At 26.8% G+C, this 14,674-nt stretch overlaps 1 protein-coding gene across 15 annotated transcripts in view; it reads right to left on the bottom strand.

The window, feature by feature from the left end:
- LOC107450919 (uncharacterized) overlaps positions 1-14,674 on the bottom strand; it is a 653,937-nt gene that overhangs the window by 231,707 nt on the left and 407,556 nt on the right. The window lies entirely within an intron of this gene.

A 14,674-nucleotide genomic window follows, 5' to 3' on the forward strand; every position in this document is an offset into this window, starting at 1 on the left:
TCCTCGTCGCCGTTCTCTGTCGTACGCTTCGTAAAGCGAATGAGTGGAAATTAGAAATAATGAACGTTTATCTTCTGACTACGAGGTTTCAGTAAACTTAGTTTTTGTTTTCCCTTCGAATAAAAGACAGTATTAATGCCTGTGATATGCAAGTACAATTTCTTTAAAAAGTATATATTTCGAAGATTTCTAAAGTTAAAAAACTAATGTAATTTCTAAAAAGAAAATCTAGTTTGTTTTTTAAAATTTTTGTGAACGGTATGACGGAGAAGGTTGAAAATTGTGAAAAAGGAATTTTTTTTTAAGACTTTAATTTAAGTCATACAAGTATAAATTCTCTATCAACATCTTAATTAGTTTTGATTTAGAAAAATTAGATTGAATGAATATAGAATTATAAGTTAAAATTGTTTTAAATTGTTTCAATAATAAGTTCATGGGTGGCTTTAATTGTATACTTTAAAAAATATTCTGAAATATATTAACTATGAATTATTTAAAATTAGAATTATTGACTTTTTTAAAAAACAAAATCCCATTTATAATTTTCTTTAACTGCAATGAAAATTTCGTGTTAAGATTTATTTGTCATGTCAGGATTTTTTTCTCCTCCACTTTTCCTCTTGTTGAAAAAAAAATCGTGTAACGCTTGTTCTAAATCGTACCTGTGACCAAAATTTTAGAAAAATGTAGCATAAGAAAATTGGAATAAAAAAAGCGTTTTAAATATTATTTCCAATAAATTTTCAATACGCAGCATATGTATGGGAGACTCTTGCACCTAGCTGATTTGTGTAACAACTGGTCACAAAAGGTAATATTTCTAGTGTTGATGATTATTTAGGTTTTACAGGTACGTGTTAGAGAATCCTTTTTGATTTTCTTTAGTTGCTGAAAAATGTTTCGATCAATTTGAGTGGAAAATAAAACTTTACAGTTCCTACATTTGAAATAAAACTAAGGCAGATTAGCAACAAAATGTCATTATTATTTTTTAAAAATGAAATATCATTTTTTTAAAAAGAAAAATTATTTATTTTTGTTAGACCTAATAAAATTAAAAATTCGTATTCATGTTGTATCTTGAACCAATATCTGTTTTGTGCCTTGCACCAGTCCCAGGTATGAACAACAGGTTTAATTAGCACAATTATATTTCTCTGTGGACTATGTCACTAACAATAAGCAAAACATTTTATTTTCTTAGCAAAAGTATACATTTTTGCAATATTTCAATAAAATATTCCTTGATATTGCGTATATGACTTAATTTATTTCAGCTATATCAGACTACTAGAAAAATATGTTTTGATTGCATGAATTTCCAAGCTCCAAAAAAAAAAAAAAAATTCAAATTAAGTGTTATTCAATGAAATAATAGCACTATAACATAAGGTCCGAAGTACACCACCATGTTATACCTTTGACCTATTTTTCCTACTTTAAAAATATTTGTTAATCGGTAGTTTAAGGCAGATTTTGTTTATAAAAATATTATATTAATAGACAAACGTATGATGTATTTCCCATAAATTTTTTGATTTAATCGAATCGTTACTTTCCGCATAAAATGAATAAAATAAGTAAATGGGTTCTGAGTACAAACTCTCCCCTACAGCTGGCAAACCAAGAACTAAATTTCTAGTGCAATCTAAGAAAAATCAGTTCATCGCTGAACCACACTGTCAGAAATTTCTTGGAAAAATGGTTAAATAACAATTTATATAATTGTTATTTTACCATATTTAAACAAAACAGTCGCATACCCATAAATAAGATGGTATTTAGACTGTTAACTGAGAGAAAAACCGTTCATTAACTGCTTCCAACTAATGCGGTTAAAAAAACCCGAATTTCTTCGCACTAAGAAGGCCCACCTAACGAAGCCACTTGGTTTTTTGCAGCTGCTGGGAACATGTTATAGCGAGAAGGCTAATCTGTCAATCTCATGAACGACAGAATGGGGCTATGAGTTCCAGCGTTGAAACCGCAATATTTCCTCCATTCCCTTCAACACATGAAGTGTTTCCAGTGTCTTGGTCTTTTCAATTTGTGACCCTGGACTATTAAAATATGATAGTCTCACTCACGCATAGATGGCGGCATCAAAAAGTTGCTTAACCCAAAAAGTGAAACAACCAGGTAAACTAATTAAACCACATTCCACTGACCATATAATAAAACACAAGTCAACCACAACCTATCCCCAATGTCCATTAACTAACTGAAGGCCTGGCTCCTCATTTTTATGGATTTGAAACCATGTTAGTGGTAAGTGGTTAAAAAATCGTTTAGCTTTATATTCATGGTTTTTTAAACTCACCAGTTGTAAACGGTTTCAAAACCGCAAAAGTAAAAAAAATATTTTCCTTAAACTTTACGGTTAATTGGATAGGCAGGCTGTTGCAGGTTATTCTACCATTGTGTTCGAATGAATATTTTAATAGTGTATAAGATCATTACCTTGAAGTATAATACGATGTAAATTTCTTGTAACTTTACCAGGAATTTGAACTAAAGTAATAATACGTAAAGGGTAATATGGTTTAACTTAGCACTATATTAATGGTGCAGCAAGTTTGAACGATTTCATGATTCAAGATGCACTAAAATTTTTTTAACGGGGCATAAAGTAAAGTTCGTTTATAGCCCAATTGTGCCTAGCATTCTTTTAAAAGGTCGCTCCTTTTTCTTGAAAGAAAAAAGATTTAAAGCAAAAGATCGAATCAAAACGTGACAAACCATAAAATATTATTTTTTGTAATATTGGTGACGGAAGGCCATAAAAAAACATATAATAAAAAAATTGAGATCGCCTTTCGGAGATCACAGGTTACCCATTACCAAAATGGTTGTTGTCTAATTTATTTTCATTTTATTATTATTTTTTACTTACGCTCTTTATTTGTGATATTTACCTGAATTAGTAATGAAAATGATGCAGTTTGAGCTGTAGGTTAGAATTTATGATTTTTAATTAAAACAATAAAAACAAAAATATCATTCAAATGATGAAATTCTCTCTTATTCACAACTTAATAAGTATTAATGGGATCTCTCTGGTCCCATATCTCAATAATAAACTCACCAACTTAGTGCATAACGAAATTAAAGGGGAAAAAAGAATGTTAAAAAAATTATCAAACAGCAGCGGTTGCCATAGCAACGCATGCAATGACGACGCATGCGCACTGTTTACTACTACTCTTGAACATAGTTGAAAAGTGTGATGACTTCCAAATAAGGTGCGCATGCCATCAAACCCTAAACAATACGTATTTTGCCAAAGGGTAAAAAGCGAGGATACGTGTTTAGTTATTTGGAATTACTAATAACTACATGTTATTGCTATTATTTAAATCTGCATATAATCCTTACGCATTAATCCCAAAATTTTCAAGCAATACAACAATTCTTTTAGAAATGAATAGCAAGTCAAATTATCCAGAACTATGGAACATTTTATATCCGTTATTCAAAGATGAATATAAAGATTAAAATAATAGCACGAAGCATTAATAAACATTTTTTCATGCCACCATCAAACCATTAACATTTGAATTATTAATTTTAAATTCCAGTCAATGCGAAAAATCGCCAATCATTGAAAGGGAGAAGGATTTAAAAATTATGTCTCTAAACTAAAACATAATTTATGTTTCACTTCGTGAATATAATAATATTCGAGACTCATCACTTGATCTTGTAAAGACATCCGAGAATAAATATAAAGGTGTAACATTTTAAGCTGAAACATTTTTAATGTAATTTATTGAGTGAAGCCGGCGCTTTGACTAATGGGGATTGCTTTACTAATGGGATAAAAGTAAAGTAGTTCTTCTTGATGATGCTTACGTAGAAAGAGATTGGTAAAAACTTTAGATAATGTGGTAAGTCAAAATGGCATTGCGCCGGTGACATAACTACAAGTTTTCCCTTTCTACCAATATTCAATTAATGCTTTTGACTTCTTTAATTATGTATTGAGAGTTAAATGAGACTATTAGCTTAAGGAAATATTTTTGTGGTTTTGATTAAAGCTTTATCAGAAATTTTATCATGAATTTATAAAATATTACTTAGAAGGAAAATTATACTGTGAGCTCCAAATATGTAAACTATTATTTTTGACTGTTGAAAAATGTTATTATGATTTGCGTTTCTGCATTATAATATGTTAGACTTTATAAACGATTATTTATCTCAAAAGTGTTAAAATATGGCGCGTATTATATTTTGAAGATTACTCTTTTTATCAAACAATAATGGATGCTATCTGTGTTTAAATTATAAAAAAAAAAAAATACATTTTAAATTACTATTTTTATTAGTTTATTATGGCTCAGTTAAAATTTTGTTTTTGAAAAATTATAGTTATTTTAATAAAACTATGGCAATTTGGTAATATGTTGATGACCCGAAAAGTGGACTTTAAATGGGATAAAAGTAAAGAAGTTCTTGATGATGCTTACGTAGAAATAGATTGATAAAAACTTTAGATAATACGGAAAGTCAAAATGGTATTGCGCTGATGACATAACTACAACAGTTTTCCCTTTCTACCAATATTCAATTAATGTTTTTGTCTTCTTTAATTTTCTGTTGAGAGTTAAATGGCACTATTAGCTTACTAAATAATTTTTCTGGTTTTGATTAAAGCTTTATCAGCAATTTTATCTTGAATCTATTAAATATTATTTCAATGGAAAGTAATACTGTGAGTTCCAAAAACGTGAACTATTATTTTTGATGGTTGTAAAATGTTATTATTATTTGGTTTTCAGCATTACAATACATTCGGCATTATTTTATGAATATTTAACACAGAAATGTTTTAATTTGGAGATGTATTACGTTTTGAAGCCTGATCTTTTTATCAATCAACAATAGATGATATTTGCGGTTGAATTATAATTAAAAAAAAACACATTTTAAATTACCATTTGTGTTTTTTTAGTTTCTTGTCGGATATTTAGAGTTTTTCTATCGAAAAATGATAGTTATTTTAGTAAAATTCGGGTATTTTGGTAATGTCTTGAAGTCAAAAAAAGTTATTAATCTCCTGTTCAATTCAAGAAAAATCAATCCAAAAATTTTAAAATTGAAGTTGAATTTTTGAGCTAAATGAAAACAAAAAGTTTCATTAGTATCCCTGTCTTCATTAAATTAATTCTGCATGTTTTATTTAGTTCTTTAAAACTCAAAGTTGATTGTACCGGAAAATAAAAATTAGACTCTCTTTTTGGCTGATTACATAATTTTTCGTCAAATATCGACATTGGTTGGTATAACATATTACTAAAATATTTATACTGAAATATTTATAAAGAAAAGAAGTTCTATTATATATTGAAGCCTTTTATATGCTGATAAAAAAACAAATTAATTTATTTGAAATTAGTGAAGAAATCGTCAAAATAGTTAGCAAAATTTTGCTTACAGAAAATCGCGCTTAAAATGAAAATTTCAAAGCCTTATGCTTCGATAAAGAAGCAATTGTTATACTGGTGAGATTAAATTAAAAATGAAGCATCAATAGAAACAAATCGGTAAAAGACTTAAATAAAGTGCAAAAGAAAAAAATTTGTCTAACTTTATCCTAAAACTCATATTCAATTATTGTTTTTGACTTCTTTTTTATTGCATTTTGAGGGTTAAATAAGATTATTTTCCTGCGTAAATATTTTTGCAGTCTTAATAATATTATTCAGACAGAAATATGAATATATTTTCCATAATGCTGACGATGTGTTGTCCATAATGTTGTCAAAAAGGTTTTTAAAGAATTTTGAACACAATTATTTTTTCCCACTTTATTTAGGAAATATTTCTTTTTCGCCTCCGTTTTTAAAGCAGAAAATAAATTGATACGAAGATCTTAATTTTTACCCCTGTAGCATTTATTTGCTTCTTGTTCCACAACGAAAAATGAAAAATCACAAGAAAAAAATAGAGAATAAATAAAATAAATAAATAAAATAGAATAAAATGATATGAAATAAAATAAAAATTACGCTGAATTTAAATATAATTTTCACTGCACATAAAGATTTCTAATCGTATAGTAGTGCATTGTAAGAAATTTCTCGGAAAAAATGGTAATATAAGAATTTATTTAATTGTTATTTTATTATATTCAAACAAGACTGTCAAATAACCTTAAAGGAGATGAACTTCAAACTGTCTACTATAAATAAAAAAAAAAGGTTTATTAACTGCTTTCACCCAATATGGTTAAATAACCAAAAATTTATCGAACCAACTAAGCCGACCCAATGAAACCATTTAGTTCCCTGCAGCTGGGTACATAATATAGCCGAGAGGTGTAATCTGTCAGTCAAATGACTAACAGAACAAGAGTTCAAGTTTCAACGTTGATGCCACAATATTTCTTTCATTCCAGTGTCCAGAACTCCCCAATTTGTGACCCTGCACTATTAGAATGCGACACTATTATTCACCCCATAATGGCAGCACCAAAAAGCAGCTAAGCATGAAAGAAGTCTAGTTTTTTTTATCTCTTACAATAGGTGACACAACCAGATGAACTAGTTAAACCATATTCCTCGGTTCATTTCATAAAACACTAGTCAACCGCAACCTAACTCCTATGTCAGTTTCCTAACGAAAAGGATTGTCCTAATGTTCAATTAAATTCCTTTTTTACGGCTTTGAAACCATGCTAGTTGTAAATCGCAAGTTGTTAAAAAACCGTATAGTTTTGTATTCATGGTTTTTGAACCTGTAAGCAATTTCAAAACCGTAAAGGTAAAAAACTAACTTTACCGTAAACGTTACGATTAATTAGACAGACAGACTGCTTCTGGTTATTTTACCATAACTTCAGAATAAAATTCCAACAGTATCCAACCCTCATATATGAGGAGTTTTTATTCCATTCACCGTCCTTTTGTTTAAAAATAATATTAAAAAAAATCCCTTTGTAACCGAAACTATATCAATAACATGTACGCCATTAGATTTTCAATTTTTAATAAAATTTTAGGTACATTTTTTAATAAATGTTTAAGCTTTCAAATGCCAAAAAATAATAATCTTGTGTTATTAAGCAAAGCAAGTACTTTCTATCATTAAAGTTATTTATACATCAATTTTAGTTACTTAGTTTAAAAAAGTTGAATACTTTAAAAAGCTATGTCTGCAGTTTATTTTTTATGTTATATGTACGTGTGTTCTTAGTCTTAGGGATTTTTTGATTAGTAATGTAGTTTATGAATTTTAAGACACCTTTCATTCAATTTGTTGTTATTATATTTAAAAAATATCCTACTGCAACGATTACTACATCAAAAATAACCATATATTCCAATTTTTTGTAAAATTTTGCTTAAATTTTTAAAATATACGTTTATGAAAACCGTTGTTGTCAAATTTCAAATAATAATTTAAGTAAAAAAACAAGGTTGATTTCCTTAAAAAGAAAATTGCAAAAGCGTTCTTTCTCTGCTAATTATATGTTTTTAAAAAATATGAATATTAGTGTAATTAGATATCCTTTTGAATTCATTGATGATCTCAAGATTTATGAAATTATGTCCTAAATCTTCGCTAAATGCAGAGAAAAATTAGGCAATTATTTAACTAAAAAGTAGCAACTTTAACGCAGAATAAAATCAAAGCATTTATTTAATCTTTTTTACTGAACGCAAGAAGGAATTCAGTTCCAAAAGCGTAATTTTCAAAAATAATCGACATTATTCATTACGATTGCGCTAAAATTCAAAGACCGTGATATAAATATTTTTTAAAACAACAAATTATATTTTCTCGCTTTCTATTGAAATGTTACTGCTCTTGAGAGAAAAAAATTACTATTCATGCAAAAATAAAAGTTTAATCTTCGAATAAAATATACGCAAATATAGGAAAAATGGAACTGAAATTACTATCTTCGCAACAACGCTGAAATTTTTCTTCCAAAATCACTAAACAAATTATAATTTGTAAGGTTTAGAAATACATAAATTTATTTTCACCGGAGAAAAAGTTAAAACAATTCGATGAAATTTTATTTATTTCAGAAGTCTCTCTCCCGAAATGAAAAATTTGAATAAAAACTATCTAATTTTATCGAGTTGAATACAAACCAATGAAATAAAGAAAATTAATTAATGTTTGTCGTAAAACACATTTAGCAACAGATTGTAACTCAGCAGACATTATACCGTTGAGCTAACGCTTTGAATCCACGGTAAATCAGGTAAGCGCAATATCGGAGGTTTACGCTCGACTTGGATAAAGCCCCATTTTATTGCAAAGCTCCACTTAACTGTTTTTTTTTTCATATATAAAGGGAGGGGATATTCTTAGCAGGAAAGAAACCTCTAATTTATCTGAATGATAAAACACAAAATTAAGATTTGGGAGATAAGGTTCACCATTTAGTGGGTATATCGACCATGTCTTTGTTTCTTATATTTTTTAAAGGGCTTAATAAACATTGATAATGTACGTATTTTCTTACTTTTGATAATTGTTGTGGGTAGTGTTGCATGAATATATATATATATATATATATATTATGGTTCTTGGCTGAACATGAGCTTTTGTTAGAAAAATTGGTTTAAAGAAACAGAGCGCCTAATTCTGACATGGGTAAAAGGCGTGATGACTCCTGGGGGCTCTTTTATGCGGACTATATTGGTAATATCTATCCCTCTATATATATATTGTGAAAAAGTATGATAAGAACTACCAGAATCTGGTAAAATTTACCATGTTTCTCGCTCTGTGAGAACACCAAGGAGCTGGGGAATTTTTACCGAAAGGCTTTGGTATTTGGCTTTGGTATTTATTATATATGGTTTTATAGCACAAGATAAAATTTGGTAATTTTGGTGAAATTCGGTATTTTTATCATGATACCTTAGATATCATGTCAGAAAAACGGTTTATTAGGTTAAATTTTCTTTTCAGTTTTATATTTTTTAGTGTGATTAAAAGAAATATAATTTTGAAATCCAGATTTCACGCTGAACCGTTATCACATGAATGGGAAAAAAAAACAGTTTAGAGTTAGCAGAATTTTTATCTCTGTGCATATAAATATAACAAAGCTTAAATAATATTAATCTCCGAGAACTCTAAAGCAGACAGCTCCTGAAACTTAAAAGAAAAAATATTTAAAAAATAAAAAAAATTAAATATATATAAAAAATCAATTTTTAAAAATACTGTAGAGCATTAGCCTATATTGCAGGACCTGGCAAGTGATTATATATCTCTCTTAAGGAATCTTTTTTTTAAAATAAGTTTTACACTAGGTTGTTGGAGTTCACGATGAAATATTTCACCATGTTCAGTTGAAATAAACATAATAAACATTTAAAGCTTCTGAAAGTTTTTATCCTCATGGAATGATAAATATTTTGTCATTTTTGGGGATTATCCGTGAAACAAAAAAAATTGAAATGAACTTGGCGATTTCAAAATATTACTATTAACCGATATTTTAACTTTCAAATTTTTTCAACAGTTAGTATTCCTTTTGATAATCTCTTTTTGCATTATGAAATATAATATAAAAGGAATAACTCTACTTGTTTTTACAGATTCCGAAAATTTTAAGAAAACACTATATTTTTGTTGATAGATCCTGCAATCGTGGTCTCTAAATTACTCATGTAAGTTGGAGACAAAGATACAAGCAGTTGAAAAAGGTCTAATTTTGCTGTTTAATAAAATTTTTCATTAAAAAGAAAATCAGAATTTACTATGTAACACGCATTAAGATATGTGATAATATTTAAAAAAATCTTTAAAATAGACTTCGAGAAAAAAAAAGAAGTTAAAAGGCTGGAGCAAAACCATTGTGACATTTCAAGCTTTAATTCACGTATAGTACTTAACTTATCTTACTTAAATATCAGTAGCGACGTTATTGTGAAATTTAACCAAAAGTATAAAATTTATCAGTTTTAAAACCATATATTTTAAGAACGATTTTCCTCTACCATTTCTTTAACCTTGACCATTGCAGTCTTAAAAACTTCTTAAGACTACATTTCAAATTTACTCTTTTTTTCTTCTAAATGCAGCTGCGATATCCATTCTCAGATGCTTAAGGTATCTCACGAATATACTTCGTGACGTATCAGAAAATTAAGACGATTCGAAGAGCATGTGGTTAGCTGAATCAACTGATTTTTTTTCTTCTTTTTTTCGGAACCTACCAGAGATGCATAGAGGTAAATGTGACTTCATTGTACGCATAATTTGAATTAAAACCGGCTGCAATAGATTGAAGTAAACCAACAATGACGTTGTTAGTTGAGTTGGAACAGTTTGGTCATAGAATCATGTGTTTGTGTCTTGATAAGAAGAAATAGACTACGTTTTTTTATTGCTTATAATGAGTTTTTATCTCTTTACTCTTTCTGTATATATATATATATATATATATATATATATATATATATATATATATATATATATATATATATATATATATATATATATATATATATATATATATATATATATATATATATATATATATATATATATATATATATATATATATATATATATATATATATATATATAAATTTAATTTTTATTTCTTAAATTTTTTTAATAAAGAAGAGGCAGGATTATGCAATATTTATTGGCTATAAAAAACCAGTGCATTATAGAAATAAATAATTTTTTATTGTTGCACAAAATAGTTTATAATATAGATTACGAATGGATTTTTGGAAATTGAATCGCATTGAATCCCTTTTGGAAACTGAATCCCAAATGCGAAACTGAATCACATTTAAGGCCAGAAGATTTAAACCCAATGTTATTGTTATTGCAAATTTTAGAAAATGCAGTTGTTTTTCTATTTAAACACAGCATTTGAATTTATTTATTTGAATACTATTTCCTTAAATTGTTGTAGTAACAATTGCGCAATTTAGCGTTAGCTACGATTAGTTCAAAATTCTCTGAGACTATTCCAATTTTGAAGTTTTCAAATATTTTCGCTCACTTTTAAGTGTGAAAATCTTCTATAAACGTGAGTTTTATTATAAACAAGCGTAATTTCTATAACAATGAAGACAAATTGAATCCAAACTAAAAGATGAACGCATCCAAATTAGATAAATTGCGTCTTTGAAGCGAGAGAGAATGAATAGTTCAAAATCTCAAGTATGTATTCAACCAATTTTCAAACACGTTACTAGGTTGAATGTGTGGGAGATTTAATACATTTAATTAAATTAATTTGATAATTTAGAGCATTAAGAGTTGAAATAAGAGTGATTGCGTTTAAATGAGTAGAGAAATGAAACTTTAGTAAATATTTCCGAATTAAGTTTAATTATCGGATGCATTGAGATCAAAGGTTAGAAGTTTTTTTTTATTCCGTCGTAAAATACTATGTATCACCCTCAGACAGCATAAAAAGTTTAATTTATGATATAAAAACATTTGAACTATACCAAAATATACCAAAAATATAACATACTTTCGATATGGTGTCAAAAATATCACAGTGATGAAGTAATGGACATTAAATATTTTAGTGAAAAGCAAAAATTTTTTTGACAGCACCTTCCGAAGCATAATATAGTATACTAATATAAGGATAATAATATACAGTATAGTAATTATACATGCATTGATTTTTTAAAGTGCATATTTTTTATAAGTTTTGAGAATTCTAAATTTTTATTTTTATTTTGCTATTAATTTACAGTGTAAAAAATGAAAATAGGAGCAAATCTTAAATAAATTTTGATCAAATGACCTCATCTTCCTGCATTAAGAATCAACCTTTATTTTTGGTGACTTTGAATATGCTTGTTAATTACTACAGATGATATTTCAGGTAACAAAATCAGGCACAAAAATCTATTTTTGCTTAATAAATCTACCTTTTTTAAAAATCAATTCGTATTTTTGATTATCAAAAGATAAGAAGTAGACGTATAGGGAAAATATGGTTTCGGTAGTTAAGCTAGAATAGCCATAAAAAGTCAATATCCTTCCTAATTTTTTTTATTTTAACTTTCTGCATACCTCCACATTACTATTTCAACAAATTTAAAAAAAATTCGTATTTATTTAGAGATTATTCTATACAAAAAATGTTTTTCTGTAGGTATTTATAATTTTTATTTCTCAGTTTGATAATGGTAATTTTTTTTTGAATCATAAGGTTTTCTTAACTATAAATATTAACTATTATCATAAGGCTTTCTTAACTTACTTATTTTGAACGATGCAGTTTACTTTAATATTTTAAATGTTTTCATTTAATATTTTATAGTTTAAAATAGTAAAAATTTGTATACCTTACGATTCAAAATTTTTTAAATTACTGAATAATAAAATAATAAAAAATAATAATAATAAATAATTATTTTTTGCATCGAATCAGTTTTGGACAAACAAGTTTTATTTCTGTACGGGAAAAACCTTTTTCAACAAGTTTAAATAATTTAATAAGTAATCACCCTTGAACACCATTAAGATTGGCTTGTTAGTTTGTGTGCAAAAATCCCATCATTAGGCTAAATGTTTTTCAGGTGTTCTTCGTTTGATTTGCTTACAGTTTTCTTCACGTTGTGTTAAAATTGTAGTAAGTTTGTATTTATAGGTATGCAATATTTTAATTCATTTTTTGTTTTTTTAGGTCCTGTTCTTCCTTTGCAACTTGTGTGATGCCTTTTTTAACAGAAAAAGTATTTTTTTACAAAAAGGATTAAAATATGAATAATAAAATATCAAATGTTTTCAAGAAATTTTAAATATGTTATTTTTATCAATAGAATTACGTTAATTACATTTTGCAATTCTGTTGAATTTAGCAGAGTAATTGGACAGGATGAACTAGATTAAGTGCTGTGAAATTATATTAAAAGCAAATTGAGAGTAGGATCATATGGAATATTTTTTATTGAAATGAACAGTATTGAAAAGACTGTAATGAACAGTGTAGTTTATTCTACATCAATTAATTATATTAATTTTCACATTATAATTATTATCTTGCATCTTATTTTGTGTGTTTTATATATATCAATTAACAAGACTGTATTTTTTGGATTAAATGATATTATTTTGTATTATTTCTTGTATTATAATTTTTGTATTATTTTGAAATAAAAATATATTACCACGAAAAAAACATTGTAGCATTTAAGTGCTTTAATAAAGTGAAATCTTGAAATGTTTAGTAATTTTTTTTTTGAACTTCAAAAATCTTTTACTCATAGAGCATAGATTGTGGAAATATTTATGTATTTACATATTTTTGATACTCATTTGTCTAAAATTTCCTAATGATCTTAAATATTTTTAAATATTTTAATTGGCTATACCTAGCTTTAAATTCTTGATACAATTTCTAAACTTCAGAAACTCAGAAAGGTGAATTTGTGAGAATGAACTTCTCATAAATTCACCTTTCGAATGAACGAGTGAATGAAACGAGTATGACTTGGGCAGATGTATTAAAAAATGAAAGGGTTTCCAACATTTTTATTATTTTTTTAAACTTTTTGTTACAAAACTATTATACAAAGAAAAAGTTAAGCAATGTTTCATCACTACACTTGAATACGTATAAGAGATATAAACCATCAAATTTAAGTTTAGTATTATCTTCTTTATTAAACTTCAATTTTTTTGTTGCACAAAAGTGGTTAAAATGCACCAAGCTTTATTACTCAATTTGATTATCCGAATTAGTGCTATTGACTGATTAAATGCAATGAAATATTTGATAAACATTTATAATTTTTTTACCTTATTCATCAAAATTAAACTGGAAAATTATTTTTTGTTTGTCAGAAGTGGAGAAAAAAAAGCAAGCTAAATAAATTTTTATGCATTGTTTTAATATAATAAATTATTAAATAACGTTTCTCTCAAATCGAAGTAAGTATTTTAAAGCATCTGAAAATAGAATAAATATTTTTCTTCATATATCACTCCAACATCCTTCTAAGTTCAATAATCAAAGTAGCTAAGCAATAGCCAAACAAAAGAAGTTTTCTTTAAAAATACATAAACAAAAGACGCATCGAAATTCTCATTACTTTAAACCCTGTTAACAGGCTTAACTTTATTTATTACATACAAAATGCCAACAAAAAAGCAACCAAACAAGTCAATTTATAGAAAACATAAATTTTTATGGGGTAGGTTGACTTTGATTTTTCTCCAGATAGTATTTATTAAAAAAAAAAAAATTAATATTCATACTCATACGAATGAAACAAGATTTTATATTTATTTCTTTGTGATCTGAAAAAGTTCAGAAACAAAAAATGTATTACATATTTTGAAAACAAAGTTAACAAGGATACGGGATAGAATTTTTCAAATTTCTTTGGAGGGAAAAATTGGATTTTTTTTATTTGTTTGATAGATGTAGCAAAATATTTCAATCATTTTATAAGATTTTTTGTTCTTAAACGTTAAGGATTTTTTCTAAAACACTTATTTTATACTTTTTATACGTAAGTAAGGAGTCATAAACCGTCGAATAAAATTATTCATATAAAATTTTAAAATTTATAACTAATGCGTTGAGAAGAAGCTTTCTTTTTTCAAAGTTTGTTAGTTTCCTGTCTAATGATCAAACATTCCTAACTGATAATAATTCAAAAATAAAAAGTTAAGAAATAATAAAACTAGCTGATTTTGGACGTCATGA

This window comes from Parasteatoda tepidariorum, chromosome 11 (assembly GCF_982258835.1).
Source record: "Parasteatoda tepidariorum strain Cologne lab strain chromosome 11, Ptep-v5.0, whole genome shotgun sequence".
Lineage (NCBI taxonomy): Eukaryota > Metazoa > Arthropoda > Arachnida > Araneae > Theridiidae > Parasteatoda > Parasteatoda tepidariorum.